Source organism: Diabrotica undecimpunctata, chromosome 7 (assembly GCF_040954645.1).
Source record: "Diabrotica undecimpunctata isolate CICGRU chromosome 7, icDiaUnde3, whole genome shotgun sequence".
Taxonomy (NCBI): Eukaryota; Metazoa; Arthropoda; class Insecta; order Coleoptera; family Chrysomelidae; genus Diabrotica; species Diabrotica undecimpunctata.
Genome location: NC_092809.1, coordinates 135713543 through 135729349, shown reverse-complemented (window position 1 = coordinate 135729349; position 15807 = coordinate 135713543). Strand labels below are relative to the sequence as shown.

General features: G+C 33.4%; 1 protein-coding gene across 2 annotated transcripts in view; it reads left to right on the top strand.

Moving 5' to 3' along the window:
• Shab (potassium voltage-gated channel shaker cognate b) overlaps positions 1-15807 on the top strand; it is a 408461-nt gene that overhangs the window by 72493 nt on the left and 320161 nt on the right. The window contains exon 1 of one of the 2 annotated variants that reach the window (XM_072538290.1): positions 628-1098. The exons of the other annotated variant lie outside the window; for it this stretch is intronic. The gene's annotated coding sequence lies outside the window, so the exon portion shown is untranslated. Of the gene's footprint in view, positions 1-627; positions 1099-15807 lie in introns of those variants that run through there. 2 annotated transcript variants of the gene reach the window in all.

Below are 15807 nucleotides of genomic sequence, written 5' to 3'. Positions count from 1 at the left end.
GTGTCTTCACTGTCTAGTTGACGTTGTTGTTTTTTTTTATTTTCTATGTTGCAACCTCCTTTATTATCGTTTATATTTAGATGTTCGCTGAAATGTTGTGCCCATCTGTTAAGTGTCTTAATAAATTTTTAATCGTGGTTTAAATTCTCGACGGCTATTATTTAAGGATTTGTAGTATTTCCTCGTTTAAATTCGTTTATCCTCTCAATTTGTCAATTCCTCAGACAATTAGTCTATACATGGATATTTAATGAAGGTACGAAACTTAGAAAATAATGTTATAGATACGAACGAATTGAGAAAAAGAGTGACAAAAGCAAAATCACACCAAAGATTATCAAAGAAAATTAAAAACAAATTTTGAAACAAAACTAGAAATGCGTAAATAAAATGTATTGTCACTATGATCCAATACATTAAAATTAGAGTTTAAAATTTTAACCTCGTAAAATCTCGAAATAAATTGAAAACGTCATAAATCCGGCAACCGCGCATAGTATCCTGTGAGAGGGCGGCACCCTTCGTTGCTATGTGTTGCTCCGGATCGAACGACGTTCGTAATTTTCCGGAAATTTTCCCGAGGAAAACCTTTAACCGCTCTGCAACTCACAACTCTATCAGCTACAACATCGTACAAGGAAAAATCTTAATAACACTCGAAACTGCGCTGATAGAGGAAAACCTATCGAATTTATCAATTTTCCACGGGTCGTGAATGAAAAACTGTGTGAAATCGTTTAAAAATACATAAATTCTAGTTTATATCAGCGAGTGCTTTGTTGTTAATCCATTTGTTCCTGTTATATTTCTTTGTTTTGTTAGAGGAAGAAGTGGTAAAGTGTTATAATGGTCGGGAGAACACTAAAGGAAATTCTCATAGTTTGTTACTGATGTTTCGTTCCGTTGCGGACTTTTAAAATGATGGAGATCGGTCGGTGACACAGTTGTTACACAAATTTTTCTATTGTTACAAACCGTTGTTAAAAAGTACTTATTAATGAGCAATAAACTAGTGATATATGTGATAAAGGCGAACACTTGAGAATGGACGAGGAATGTCAAGGACTTTTACCCAGTTGGCCTGATTCTGAACATCAGGTAAATGTGGATCACGTAACTAGGAAATGATAGAGTACCTCTACCTGCTCTAACCCACTTCCGAACAATTTATTTATTCATATAGAACTGAAGCTGACTCTATTGTAGGACGTTGCACAACTCTTTACAAGCTGTAATTTAAAACTGTAACAATACAAACTTCAATTTATACATATATATTTAATTAATATCCCAAGTATAAATAAATATTTTACTTGTGTCTAGTAATGAAAAATATACCAATCAAAATTTAAAATAAATAAAAGAGTCACAGTTAAAGAAATTTATATTGAGCAGTGTCTTTAATAAGTAAAAAATTATTATTTTGTATTATTAAAAAATTATATTATTATTTATATTATCACAAACTTGTTAATAATAAAAACACACATACACAGTTACGTTACAAAGATTCTGATTTTATCTAGTTTTGTCTTTCTGTATGTGCACAATAATTTCTTTCAGTATCAGTTTCAAGATATAATACGCCAACTTGGAGGCGTTGGTTGATGCTTTTATTCATAATATATGCCATATTATATACGTCCCCTAATGCGTTCCTATATTTCCTTGCACGTTCTATCTATCTTTTGAATATTTCTTAGGTTAACAGTAAGATAAAAGACAATAATAGTATTATTTTTAACAGCTTTTTTAGGCAAATGATAATTTAAAACTAATTATTTTTATGAGCTTCGTTATGTATATCATAAAAATTGGGTTTTATTACTTTTGACCTAACTAAATACTTGCTAGCAGCAGTAACAGTGATATTTCAATATCCATTTCTTAATCAAGGCTTAAAATAGTATTTTGAATAGGTTAGTTCCTACAAAGTCTAATTTTTTCTTTGTTGTAACAACAAAATTATTAATTTTTGTAGTTACATTGTTAGAATATGTGAACATGGTTGGTCCAATAAAAAAAAAACTAACTATATGTCCTGCTATTCCTTTCCGGAAAAGTCTTCCTCTCTGACCTAGTTATACTTTTAGGTATGTATACAAGTTGTATTATAAAAATAATTATTACTTAAAAAAATATTACGTAAAATTGGTTGATTCATTAACAAAATTAGCTGTATGGTCAGCTATCCCTTTCGTAAAAATTCTTCGTGTCTGACCTTCTTCTGCTTATGGTGCCTATCCATTACGGATGTTGGACGCTAACATGGCTATTCTGACTATGTTGACTGCTGCCCTGAAAAGTCCGGTGGTGGTTAAGTTAAACAATTTTCGCAGGTTATGCAGCTAGGATATTCTTCTTCGTCCTGGACCTCTTTTCGTATGCACTTTACCTTGAAGTATGGTCCGAAGTAGGTCATATCGTTGTTCATTGCGCATTATATGGCCCAGGTATTCTAGTTTGCGACGTTTTATGGTTACGACTAGTTCGCGCTCTTTACCCATTCTATGTAGTACTTCTTCGTTGGTAACTCTGTCTATCCAGGAAATCCTCAACACATCTCAAATGCTTCGAGTCTCTTCAGTGATGATTCAGTTAAGGTCCATGACTCCACGCCATATAAAAGAACGGAAAATACGTAGCATTTTAGTAAACGAACTTTTATTTCCAATTTTATATCGTGGCTGTTACATTTTTTTCATTTTAACGAAAGCTGATCTTGCCTTCTCGATCCTTATCTTAATTTCCGTCGATTGGTCCCACTGTTCATTTAAGTTTGCACCCAGATAACAAAAGTTGGTGATTTGTGTTATAGGTTGTTGATTAACTAGTAATTGACTAGGTGGTATCCTATTTTCGCTTATAACAATGCATTTAGTTTTTTTGATGTTAAAATCAAGTGATCCTTTTTTGTTTTATTTTTTGGTTAAAGTGTTGTTCCATATCACTCCATAGAGATCTTTCGTGGTCTTCTAATAGTCTCTCCGTTCAGACATAGGTTTAAATCGGCAACCTCGAATCCAATAAATAAGTATTCGCTTTTACAAATATTTATCTTGAATCCCCATAGCCTATATTCTTCCTTTAATTTTCTGTTTATAAATTCCATATCCTCCCTGTCTTGAACAAAAATAACTTGGTTATCTGCGAAAAATAGTGAATGTCATATATTCTCTTGTACTGGTATGCCCATTGTTCCGCATTTTCTATACTATTTCTTCCAAACCTGATCTACATGTATGCTAAAATGTGAAGGTGAAAGACCACATCCCTGTTTAAGACCTTTTGTTGTGGTAACTGTTTTTGTTATTTCATTGCCTAACTTTATTTGCACCTCTGTTTTTTATATATTCTTTGTGTTATATTGTGCATTTTTCTCATTGCTTCCTATAGTTGTTTTCTTGACAAGCTATCATATGCTTTCTCCAAGTAGATAAAGGTCATATGTGTTTCAACATTTTCTCTTTGTTTTTTCTGTCGCCTGTCTCATGATGAATATATTATCTGCACATGATCTGGCTTTTGTTGTTCGCCATAATGGTCCATGTGTTGTTTTATTTTTTCTTTTATTACCGTTGAAAAGATTCTTGCTATTGAAGGCATTACACTGAGTCCTCTTTAGTTTCTTGGTGACCTTTTGTCACCTTTTTTTTGAAATGGAGGACATGTATGACATATTCCACTCCTCTGGAATGGAGCGGAATGGAATCTCGTCTTCTGCTTCAATTTTATTAAATAGCACTCGTTCAAATGATATGATCCTTGCGCCTCCATATTATAGTAGTTCCATTTTTATGTTGCCTGGTTCTGGTGCTTTGTTGTTTTTATCTTTCTTTATTGCTTTTTTTATTTTTTCCTCTATGATTTGCTTCCTCTGGTATTGTTGTCACAGTGTCTTGTGAGATATACTCCGGTCTATTGTCATGCAATAATTTTGTGTAATGCTTTGTCCTCTCCTTTGATGTAATTCTTTTTTTTTTTCTAGTGCCGACTTCACTTATGAAGGTTGACTATAACCATTGCAAATTCGTTTCTATCTGCTGCTTTTCTTAAAAGCACCTGTGTGTTTAACCCGGTCCAGTCGCGAATATTTTTCAGCTAGGATATTTGTCGTCTACCAGGACCTCATTTTCCTTTCATCTCACCCTTCATAATCAGCTGCAAGAACTCGTCAAAAGTTGTCTGTTCCTTTCCATTTAGTGCAAAACCATTTCGTTTGTAATATTTCTTTTCCATGGTATTTTCAAAATTCTTCTAAAAATCCACATCTCAAAAGCTTCCAGCTTTCTCACTAAGTCAACATTAAGAGTCCAAGCTTCAGCACCATAAAAAATAATAAAGTGGATATAACATTTTACCATCCGGTATCGAATTTGCACATTGAGTCTTTGGTTACTCAGAAATTTCCTCCTTATCATCAAAAGTTGCTCTTGATTGTTCTATTTTTGATCGAACTTCTGATTTTGGATTTAGATTTACAGTAATCCAGATTCCTAAGTACTTCGTTTTGCTTACTTGTTAATTGTTAAACCAAACTGTTCTCAAGTATCACAAATTGTGTTAAGTGGCGTCTGCAGGTCTTTCTCACTTTTAAGTGTTTGTGTAAATAACTCTTCAGAGTATACATTAAATAGTAATGGTGAAAGTACGTAGCCTTGTCTTACACCTCTACTTATCTATTGCGCAACCTTGCTATTTTCATCTAATGTTACCACAGCCTATTAGTCCCAATAAAGATTTCTCACTATGTTAATATCATTTTTGTCGAGTCCTTTTCGCTTTAGACATTACATGAGTTGATGTATGTTTAACTTTGTCAAAATCTTTCTCATAGTCTATAAATGTGATGAAAAGATTTTTTGTTTGTGTCCACATTTTTGAACAAGCGTTGTAAAACTATACAGAGCTTCTACTTTTCCGAAGCCATTACGACAGCCAAATTGTTTGTTACTCATATCTACTTCGCACTTTCTGAATATTCTTGCATGGATAGCCTTTAAAAATGTTGTCAATAATTGTGACATTAAGCTGATCAATCTATAAACAGTACAGTGTATGGGATTCTTGGTTTTTGGTAGCAGAGAAAAGGTCAATAGTAGCCGTTCTGTAGGTATCCCACCAGATTTGTATATGTTGTTAAAGAGGATAGTTATTGCGCTTAAATTGTCTTTATCTATAAGTTTAATCAGCTTGATGTTTATTTGGCCCGGGGCCTCTGCCAAATTTTTAGTTGTTTATAACATGTTTGACTTCAGATTTTAATATTCTTGGAGCTTTCTCGCTATCAATTTGTGTTGGTTCCGTTCTTGTGTTTATGAAAAGATTTTCAATATATTTATTCTATATTTGTTTTATTTCAATTGGGTTATTAAGTCAATTAATCGTTTTAAGTGTGTTTGTTCGTGATTTTCCAGATAATTCTCTGATATTTTTATGTAGAATATAATGATCATGTTTTTTCTGCTATTCCTCCACTTCAATGTATGTTTCCATCATCCACTTTTCTTTAGCCTGTTTTATTTTATTCCTTGTTAATTTACGATTTTCTCTGTATTTATCTTCTATAAGTTCTTCTTTGTTCCATGATTCCCATTATTCCTTGTGTCATCCAAGGTTTTCGGCTTCTTTCTTTTGAGTTTCGTTCTGTGTCTTTATAATAGAATCTTTGATTTTGCTCCAAACAATGTTCATATTCTCAGTATTTTTCGTTTCTAATGGTAATCTTTTTATTTCTTGATTTATATAAGTTGAAGCCTCAGCACGTATTTCGTTTATCTTGAGCAATTGCGTATTTACCTTTTGGATTTTAGTATCTTTTTTATCCTCAATTTAATTTTTGAGACAAAGAGATAGATTATGGTCCGATGGTCTTGATGTAATTATCTGTAAAATATTTTTATTTCAGTTACTACAGTATTTGTTCTTCTCGAACCTTATTCTTTGTTTTACTTGTTGTCTGAGAGTAACATAGAAATCCCGTGTTCCTGTGGTTCTGTCGTTTTGCCATTTATAAAACGTACTTTTTTTCAATCATCTTTTCTAGGTCGTCACTGTATTTATTAAAATATTAATTCTTCTCTTGTTCAATACCCTGCACTTTGTTTGCCGCTTTGTTTATTTTTTTCTGGTGTTGATACATTTCTGTTAGGGTCCATTCTTCGTTAGCATCTGTAGCATATTCTGTAGCCTATTCTGATATAGTGTTCAAATACTAAATTATTGTAGAAGTTTTATTTTATGCCTCATATTTTTAATTTTTTGCATCCCCTTATCTCTCTGGAGATTTTCTTTTTGTCGTCTTCCCGTGTATATAAATTTCTCTAGTACTAATCAGTGGTTACTTGCACCTTCTGCTTGTCTGTATACTCTTACATTTGTATTATTGTTTTACTGACATTTCTAACTAATAATAAATCAATAATTGATTTTTGGTTTTTACTAAGTTCCTCCCATGTGTATCTATGTAAGTTTTTATGCTGAAATCTTGTGTTGGTTATGACCAACTCGTATTCTTGACATATTTCAATTAGCCGACTTCCACTGTCGTTTCTAATTTTGTCTTTTCTAAATCGTCCCACTATATCATCACATTTCTTTTCTATGTGGCTATTAAAATCTCCAATCAGAAGAATATCTTTGTTTGCTTTTACCTTATCTAATACATGTTTTAGTGCGTTGAAAAATCTTCCTTTTCTCTTATGGTCACATTGTCGTTTATTGCATATACTTACTTCAACAATTGTTGTTGGTTTTTTAAACAAGTTATATTATACAAATAATTATTACTCAAACAAATATTATTTAAAATTTTTTGGACTTTTACTTATCTAATAAATACAATGATAATTCTACCTATCAAAAATGACATCCACCTCTTATGTACCATCGCTATTGAGGTTGGCGACCAATATGGCAAAGTCTTATCTATTGTGGTCTTGGTGTATGAGAGTCTTGTTTTCTTCATTTCTGGTCCAGTTTAATCTTCTTGCCATTTCGTCTTTCTTCCTTTACCACGTTTTCCTTCAATTTTTACCACAATGATTAGTTGTAGTTGTTCGTATTCGTTGTAGAGTATTATACGTCCCATTCATGAGGTTTTCCTTTTAACAGATATGGATGAGTATTCATCCTTGACAACACTTCTACGCTGGTTGTTCCTGTGGTCCAGCTTATTGGCAACATTCTTATGTACCGCCACATTTCAAATGCGTTTAACTTGTTGCTGTTGCCCTGTTTAAGTGTCCCTACTTCGCAGCCATACAGAAGCATGAACTATATACAACATTCTAGTATTCTGTCTTCGTTCATTTTACTCTCTCTGCAGCATTTCTAAAGAATTCTACTGTTGATTTTCTACTCCACTGTTTTAAATTTTTCAACTTGGTTGAATGGTAATTGTATCTGGGCATTTTCTCTAAAGCTTTTTCCTTAACGTAGATTGTTTCGCCTTCAATCTTGTTCTTACTAGTAATTATGATTTTTGTTTTTTATTTATATACAAAGCCATTCTATACATCTCGCAGTACTGCGTAGTACGATCAACCAAGAAGAAGTAGAAGTATTGTATCGCCTGCATGTCTGAGATTATTCACTAGTGTTCGGTTAATTGATATGCCTTTATTGGGGTCTTCTAGTGCCTCTTTAAGTATATTTTCTGGCACATATTAGAAACTAAAGGAGATAGTACATATCCTTGTCGTACTCCTCTTCTAATCTTTATCTCTGTAGATTTTTCTTGGTCTACTGGTATTATTACTTACTGAAATCGGTATAATCTATAATGATTTTTATATCATGATCATATATTTCTGTGTTCCGTAAAATTTTTGCCAGCCTTCTCTTGTCGAAGGCTTTCTCAAACTTAAACATATGAATACGATACAGTTAACATCTCGACACCGTTTTAAAAGTGTTTGTATAGTAAATAATGCCTGTATAGTGCCAAAGCTTTTTCTAAATCCCAGTTGGTTTCCTGTTATTCTATCGTCTAGTTTTTTATAATCACGTTCACGTATCACTCGCAAAACTATTTTTAAAGCATGGTCCATCAGGCTGATCGTTCTTTACTTTTCACATTTTATTGCATTGGGTTTTTTGGTTATTGGGGTGAACTCAAACATTAGCCATTGTTTTGGAATTTTCCCCGTATAGTAAATTTCATTGAGTTATTCTACTAGTATACCAATGGGGTTCTCTGTAATTAGTCTTAAGATTTCTGTCATGTTGTTTTTCTAATCTTTCTATTTCTGCACATTTTTCTGATAGCCACAATTCCTTCACTTCTTTGATTTTTTGTTTGATTGTTTTACTTTTATAGTTTGTTGGTGTTTATTCTTGTATTTCCTGTTTTCCCATATCAATGACTTTTTTTCTTGTGTTATCCATTATTTGCTTTTAATTATCACTAATACTTGGTTTAAGTTACCATTAAGAAGATTGTACACTTGGAGGTCACCACAGGACAGAAATGGGTACATCGTTAGAAATCGGGCAGACTTTATAACAATTAACAAACGATTCCGTAACGCAATATTATCAGCCAAAACATATCCTCGAGCTGATATAAACTCTGATCATAATCCTCTTGTAGCCCAATTACAAGTCAGACTAAAAACCTTAATCCAGAAACAGAATAACAAAAGATTAGATATGGATCAACTTAGAAATCTCGAGATAAAAGTTAAGCTTACAAATAGCATTAATAGTAATGTTGCTTTAACAACCAATACTGATGATATTGAAAGAGACTGAATCAACTTAAGGGACTCTATATGCAACAGTGCGAAAGAAGTCATTGGTGACTACGAGCGGAAGAAGAAGAACGAATGGATGACAGATAAAATATTACACCTTATGGAAAGAAGGAGGGAAAATAAGAATAATCCCGAACAATATAAAGAACTGGATAGAACTGTCAGCAGAAAGATAAAAGAATCCAAAGAGAAATGGTTACAACAAAAATGTCAAGAGATAGAAGAGCTAGAACGAAGACATGATAGTTTTAATATGCATAAAAAAATCAAGGAGTTTACTTATACTTACAAGAACAAACAGTTTGGTAGGTTAATAGACGAGAACAACAAACTTATTGTAGATAAAGAAGAACAGTTACAGACTTGGGCAAATTACATAAAAGATTTGTTTACGGATTATCGTCATATTCCTACGAACACTCTTGATCTGAATGGACCAAAAATATTGAAAAGTGAGGTGATAAAAGCTATAGATCAAACAAAAGATGAAAAAGTAACAGGATGCGATGAAATACCAGTCGAATTTTTAAAAGTTTTTAACGAGAACAACCTGAATGTAGTATTAGAACTGTTTAATAAGATATACGATACTGGTTTAATTCCATCGGACTGGTTGAAATCTACATTTGTGCCCCTTCCCAAGAAATCGAATTCTAAGACGTGTAGTGAATATCGCCTTATAAGTTTAATGAGTCACACCCTTAAAGTATTCTTGCGTATTATCCATTCCAGAATACGAGCAAAATTAGAACACAGCATAAGTAAAACATAGTTCGGTTTTAGATGCGGTTTTGGAACTCGAGAGCCGCTCTTTGCAATACAAGTCTTGATTCAAAAATGTCTGGATCAACAGAAAGATGTTTACGCCTGTTTTATCGACTATGAGAAAGCATTCGATACTATCAAATATGACAAACTCATAGAACTATTACATCTTACAGGACTTGACATTAAAGACATCCAGATTATAAAAAATCTATATTGGAATCAAACAGCCCACATGAACAATGGACATATGGTGAGTGAAAACGTAACCATTTCGAAAGGGGTTAGACAGGGCTGTATTCTTTCGCCACTGCTTTTTAACCTGTACACGGAACAAATATTTCTAGAGGCACTGGAAGAGTACAACGAGGGCATCAAGATTAATGGCGTACCAATAAGTAATTTTCGATATGCAGATGATACTGTTATACTGGCCGATAATATCGAAGATTTACAGATGATGCTAAATAGAGTAAATACAATTGGCAACCAATTTGGACTGAAGATCAATAGAAAGAAAACTAAATTTATGGTGATCAGTAAAAAGAACATTCAACATATCGACCTGAATATTGAAGCCGAACGTATTAAAAGAGTACACCGATTTAAATATCTGGGATATATAGTAAATGATATGTGGGACCCAGATGTAGAGATTAAGATCCGAATTGAAATAGCAAGATCTAAATTCATCAAAATGAGAAAGCTCTTAAGCAACCGCCACCTAAGCGTTAACCTCCGATGGCGCGCCACGAAATGCTACGTACTCTCTACGCTACTTTACGGAGTTGAAGGGTGGACGTTAACAGCAGCAACTATGAAGAAGTTAGCGGCTCTAGAAATGTGGCTGTATCGACGCATACTGAGAATACCTTGGACAGACAGAGTGACCAACACAGAGGTATTAAGACGAATGGGTAAAGAGATGGAATTGTTAACAACTGTTAAAAGGAGGAAAGCGTCATACCTGGGCCATGTGTTCCGTAATGATAAGTACAGTCTGCTACAGCTTATCGTGGAAGGCAAGATTGAAGGTAGAAGAGGTTTGGGTAGAAAGAAGAAATCCTGGCTGAGAAATTTGAGAGAATGGTTTCAAATACCAGAAGCCGCGAACATAATACATGCGGCACAAAACAGAGAAACCTATCGTTTGATGGTCGCCAACCTTCGGTAGAAGACGGCACATAAAGAAGAAGAAGCTTTTAGGGGATGCATCGTTTTCCAATTGTTGTTGTATGATATGAAACCTTTAGCCAGGTTTCATCTAAATAGAAAATGCATCTTCTTTCTAATCTAAATCTTTCTATAGTTCTCAAATTTTGCTTTTGTCAACAAACAATATCTTCTATATCGTTCAGTATAGGTTTTTTTAATTTTCATAGCAAAAACCGATTTTAAGTAATTTTCATAACTTATCTCGGGGAAAGTAAGGAAAATTATTATTTCTTATTGCCTTATTGCATTTAATATTGTATCCAATGTAGGAATCTCCTTGTTTAAATATAACAAACGAACTTTTCTCCGAAAGACGTTTCCATGAAAATCATCAATGTTGTTATTGTCTAATATCGGCTATTATGCCCTAAAATATCAATAACCGTTTGCATACGATTTGGAAGGGAAAGGAGCAAATTTTTAAACAAAAACTTGAGGAGTACGTTCATATTCTCCACGAATCATGTTTAAGTACTGCAAGACTTTTTGGTTGGCCTGGTTGACTTCTCACCTTATGATGAAGTTCATCCCAAAGATGTTCGATGATATTTAGATGAGGGCTACATGTTGGCCATTCTAGTGTATTAATTCCTACTTCCGCCAAGTAATTTGTCACGATTCTTGCAGTATGCGGCCGTGCATTATCATGCATATTGCCGAAATTGTCCCAAATATATGGATCAAATGGAACTACTGCTTTTGCCAAAATATCCTCTATATACCGGTGAGCATTTAGGGGACCATTGATAAAAATAAGTTCAGTTCGAGCTTCAAATGAGATTCCAGCCCAAACCATGACACCACCACCGTCAAACTCTCTTCTTAAAGACATACAAGCTTGGGAATATCTTTCATTTTTTCATCTCCAAACCCGTTCTCGGCCATTGCCAGACTTCAAACAAAACCGCGATTTATTAGTAAAGATAATTCGGCTCCAATCCTATATATCCCAATGTTGATGTTGTCAAGCAAAAATGAATCGATGATCGAATGAATCGCCAAACTCGTGTTTGGGTTATAATCCGGGAAAAGTGGCCGACCTTCTTGCCATTATTGCTGTTTCATTGAGGCGTTTTCTAATCGTTCTTTCCCTTACATTCATATTTCGAACCTCCTGCAGACGGTTTTTTTGCAGTAATTGCAGTAGAGTGGAGATTTTTTAAAAGTTCCATTCAAATAAAATGATCCATCACCTCTTTGAAAGATAACTCTTATACGAGCGGAACCAGGTCGACATGAGTATGTACCAGTCTCTATAAAGCAATATAAAGTTCTCCGTACTGTAGTTCTCGGAATACCCGAAGATTCTTGACTTCTTCCTTCTTATAGCAATGCAATAATTCGAGCAAAATCTACTGTAGATTCACATTTTAATTGTTTACTTGGTCCAAATTCACATTTGAAAAGCTAAATTTCTGTTTAATTAAATTTTTTCAACTTAGACGATAAAAAGCCCTGCTGATAGCATGTGCCAAGGAGAACAAATGTCGCTAAAAGATAATATTGTATTGTATTTTTTTTTAGAAATAATACGGCATTATCGATTGATTGATTGACTAAACTATAAACAGCGACTACAAATAGCAACAACACAATCGTCAAAACTCTCAAAAATAAGCATACATAATCGCAATAAATATTTAAATTAAGACAATAAAATTTTATTTTTGGAAATTTATAGCCTATATTTATATATCTATATGGAAGAGATGAAATTAGAAAATTACTATAAAAAAAATTTAAAAAATCCAGACAGTTCGCACACTTCATGTATATAAGTGAGAAAGGACACTCAATTATTACTAAAATTAATTCTAAGGAAACTTTCCTCAAGAAATCATAACTAGAACAATAGTTATTTATTGTACAAGACGATAAAATTGTACTTTATCTTCGAGAGCGTTTTTTAGCGTCGAGACGTCAGTCGAGACGCTAATTATGCTCGAGAAGATAATGCGATTTTATCGTCGTGTGCAATACAACATTTTTTTCTATAGCAATACTTCAAGTTCAGGTGAAAAATAGAATTTCAAAGAAAATTGTAATTTTTAGCACAAAAATCGCAATTGTGTTGCTCCGTTGCTAGGGATATGAATTACTCTGTATCCAATATAAAATCAATCTAGTACCTCGAATCAAGTGTTTAAACAAACGAGTACAAGTTGTGATGCTCTAAAAATAGATATTTCGAATAATGTTAATTGTAAAATTTCAGTTGTTGTTAATCCTTAATGTGTTTCAATTTGTAAATTTTATTAAATAAAAAAAAGTTAAAACATTTTATCTACTCTTGCTGTTAAAGAGTCACTTTATCTACCCTTGCGGTTAAAGTGATACTTTATCTACTCAAAACAGTTGTTATAGTAACACTTGAACATTAGCTATGGAAAAAATAATTTTTTTCCATAGCATAGCATAGTTTTGAGTAGATAAAGTATCACTTTAACCGCAAGGGTAGATAAAGTGACACTTTAACAGCAAGAGTAGATAAAATGTTTTAACTTTTTTTTTTCAATAAAATTTACAAATTCAAACACATTAAGGATTAAAAACAACTGAAATTTTACAATTAACATTATTAGAAATATCTATTTTTGGAGCATCACAACTTGTACTCGTTTGCTTAAACACTTGATTCGAGGTACTGGATTGATTTTCTGGTCCGCCAAGTATACACTTGGATACAGCAATCTTATTGCTTATTGACTCCTCAATGCAAGATTCTGCAACAGATGACGATTTCCATCCACCTAAACGTTTAACTTTTATTAGATCAGCTCCAGAATTTGCGAACATAGTAGCTGAAGAACGACGGAAACAATGCCCCGTGTACATTTCTGAATTTGCAAGTTTCAAATAATCTGCAATCTTCTTGGGGATATTATATATAGTGCACTTTTGCTGTCGGTAATTTACAAAAAACTTACTGTGAGGTACGTTTTTGGGGCGCAAGGCAATATACTTTCTCACAATTTCCAAGAAACTCACTCCACTTTTCTTGTCAGTAATACAAAACTACCTTTCCTGCTTGGTTTTAGTATCAGATAATGAAACGATTATCACCGATTTTCTGTCACTTCTAACTTGTACAATTCATCGGACCTAGTCGCTCCATGCACACCAGAAATAGCAATAACCTTCATCAACAAATAGACGTCATCAGGAGCTTCTGTCAGAAATTTAATAATGTCATCTTACTCCAGGATTTTGGACTTTTTAGCTTTGTATCCTCCACTCAGGTTTTTTAGTAAGGTGGTTAACTTGCTGAATTTAGAAATGTCACAATTTTCATTCACCAACAACGTACACTTCAGCATCGAATAATACGGACCATAATGACGATGGCATCGCTTTCTTCGACTTTTCAGAAAAATACGCCAGAAGTATTTTTTCACTCACGCCATTGATATTCTTAATGCTTTTCCACTTTTTAAAAGACTGGTATTCTTCCTCATACATCATCCTAGATGTTTGTGGCAACAATAAACTTTCTGCTTCCAACGCTGCATTTTCTACATCTGATGGCAGGTTTTCCTTTTCTTGTATCAATTCTTTTCCGTCCATTTCGTATTTATTCAATTATACACAAAATGCAACAATATTTTTCGCAAAAACCAAAACGTAACATTTGTTTGACATTTGTTGACAGATTAATGCAAATCCCTAGCAACGGAGCAACACAATTGCGATTTTTGTGCTAAAAATTACAATTTTCTTTGAAATTCTATTTTTCACCTGAACTTGAAGTCTTGCTATAAAAAAAAATGTTGTATTGCACACGACGATAAAATCGCATTATCTTCTCGAGCATAATTAGCGTCTCGACTGACGTCTCGATGCTAAAAAAGGCTCTCGAAGATACAATTTTATCGTCTTGTACAATAAATAACTATTATTTTATTATAAAATACGTTAAATTTTGATCCATATCTTACAGTATTTTTATATTACCAACATTTTTACGTGTGCTCAAAACTGTTTTATATTCTATAACCCTAAATCCACGTTCCACACATGTCAGGTCAGGAGGTTCGTGTAAATCCTCAATTTGCTGCGTAATCCCTTTTGAAACCGCTACGTCCCGGATTAATAACATTTTCTGGTCGATTGCAGGTTCTGTGCACCGGTGGATTAATCATGTTATCTATCGTCCGAGAAAGACGATCTGACTTGACCTTTTTAAAGGTAAAGTGTACTGTTCAGCAAACATGCCTATTTAATAAACGGCATGGAGCAATTAATCTAATTAATATCAACTGCTTTTTATTAAATTATATTCTATATTTGGCCTCTTCCTTTTCTTCTGTATTTTAGGCCGTTCAGGATATCATATGTAAGATGATAGTATCTTATTTACCTAGTTCTTTTATTGTGTCTATTATTCTTGCTGCCTATCCGCTACAGATTTTAGCTAACCTGGATACTCATATTTCTACTTTATTTGCTATTGCCCCAAATAGTTTCGTGATACATAGTAAAATCCATTTTTGAGAAAATAAAACCCAGATCTCTTCTACCCTTTACTGTTTTTACCTTTGATTGCAGTAGACTATAGCGTTGTTGATTTCTCATTACCTAACTAGATATTTTTTTATTTTTTTGACTTCCCATTTATTAACAATCTGTAATAATATTACAATAAGTAAATTGTGTAATTATTTTACAAGTAAAATGCAAGAAGTTGTCCATGACAATTTACATTTTAATTTTAACAAAAATTATTTATAAATTTGGGGTCTACACAAAAAAAATATAAAAATAACTAAGTATAGAAATCTTGTTATTAGATCACTGGGAGTGTGTCACTTTAGTCTTCGATTTGGTAGTGGCCTTGTAAGGTTCGTTGCAAGATTGTCAGCATGGTTTTCAAGCCTCAGAGTATATTTTTGGGAGCAATTTATGATCTATTCTTTAACAGTCTTGACTGGTCATGCATAATGAACTGATTAGGTACATACCATGGCGCATTTGTAATGAGGCGTAGTACTTTTGATCAAAACCTCTCCAACATATCTACACGAGACCTGGACGCTGATCTCTACAGCTGGATCCCATAACTCCGTACTGGTTT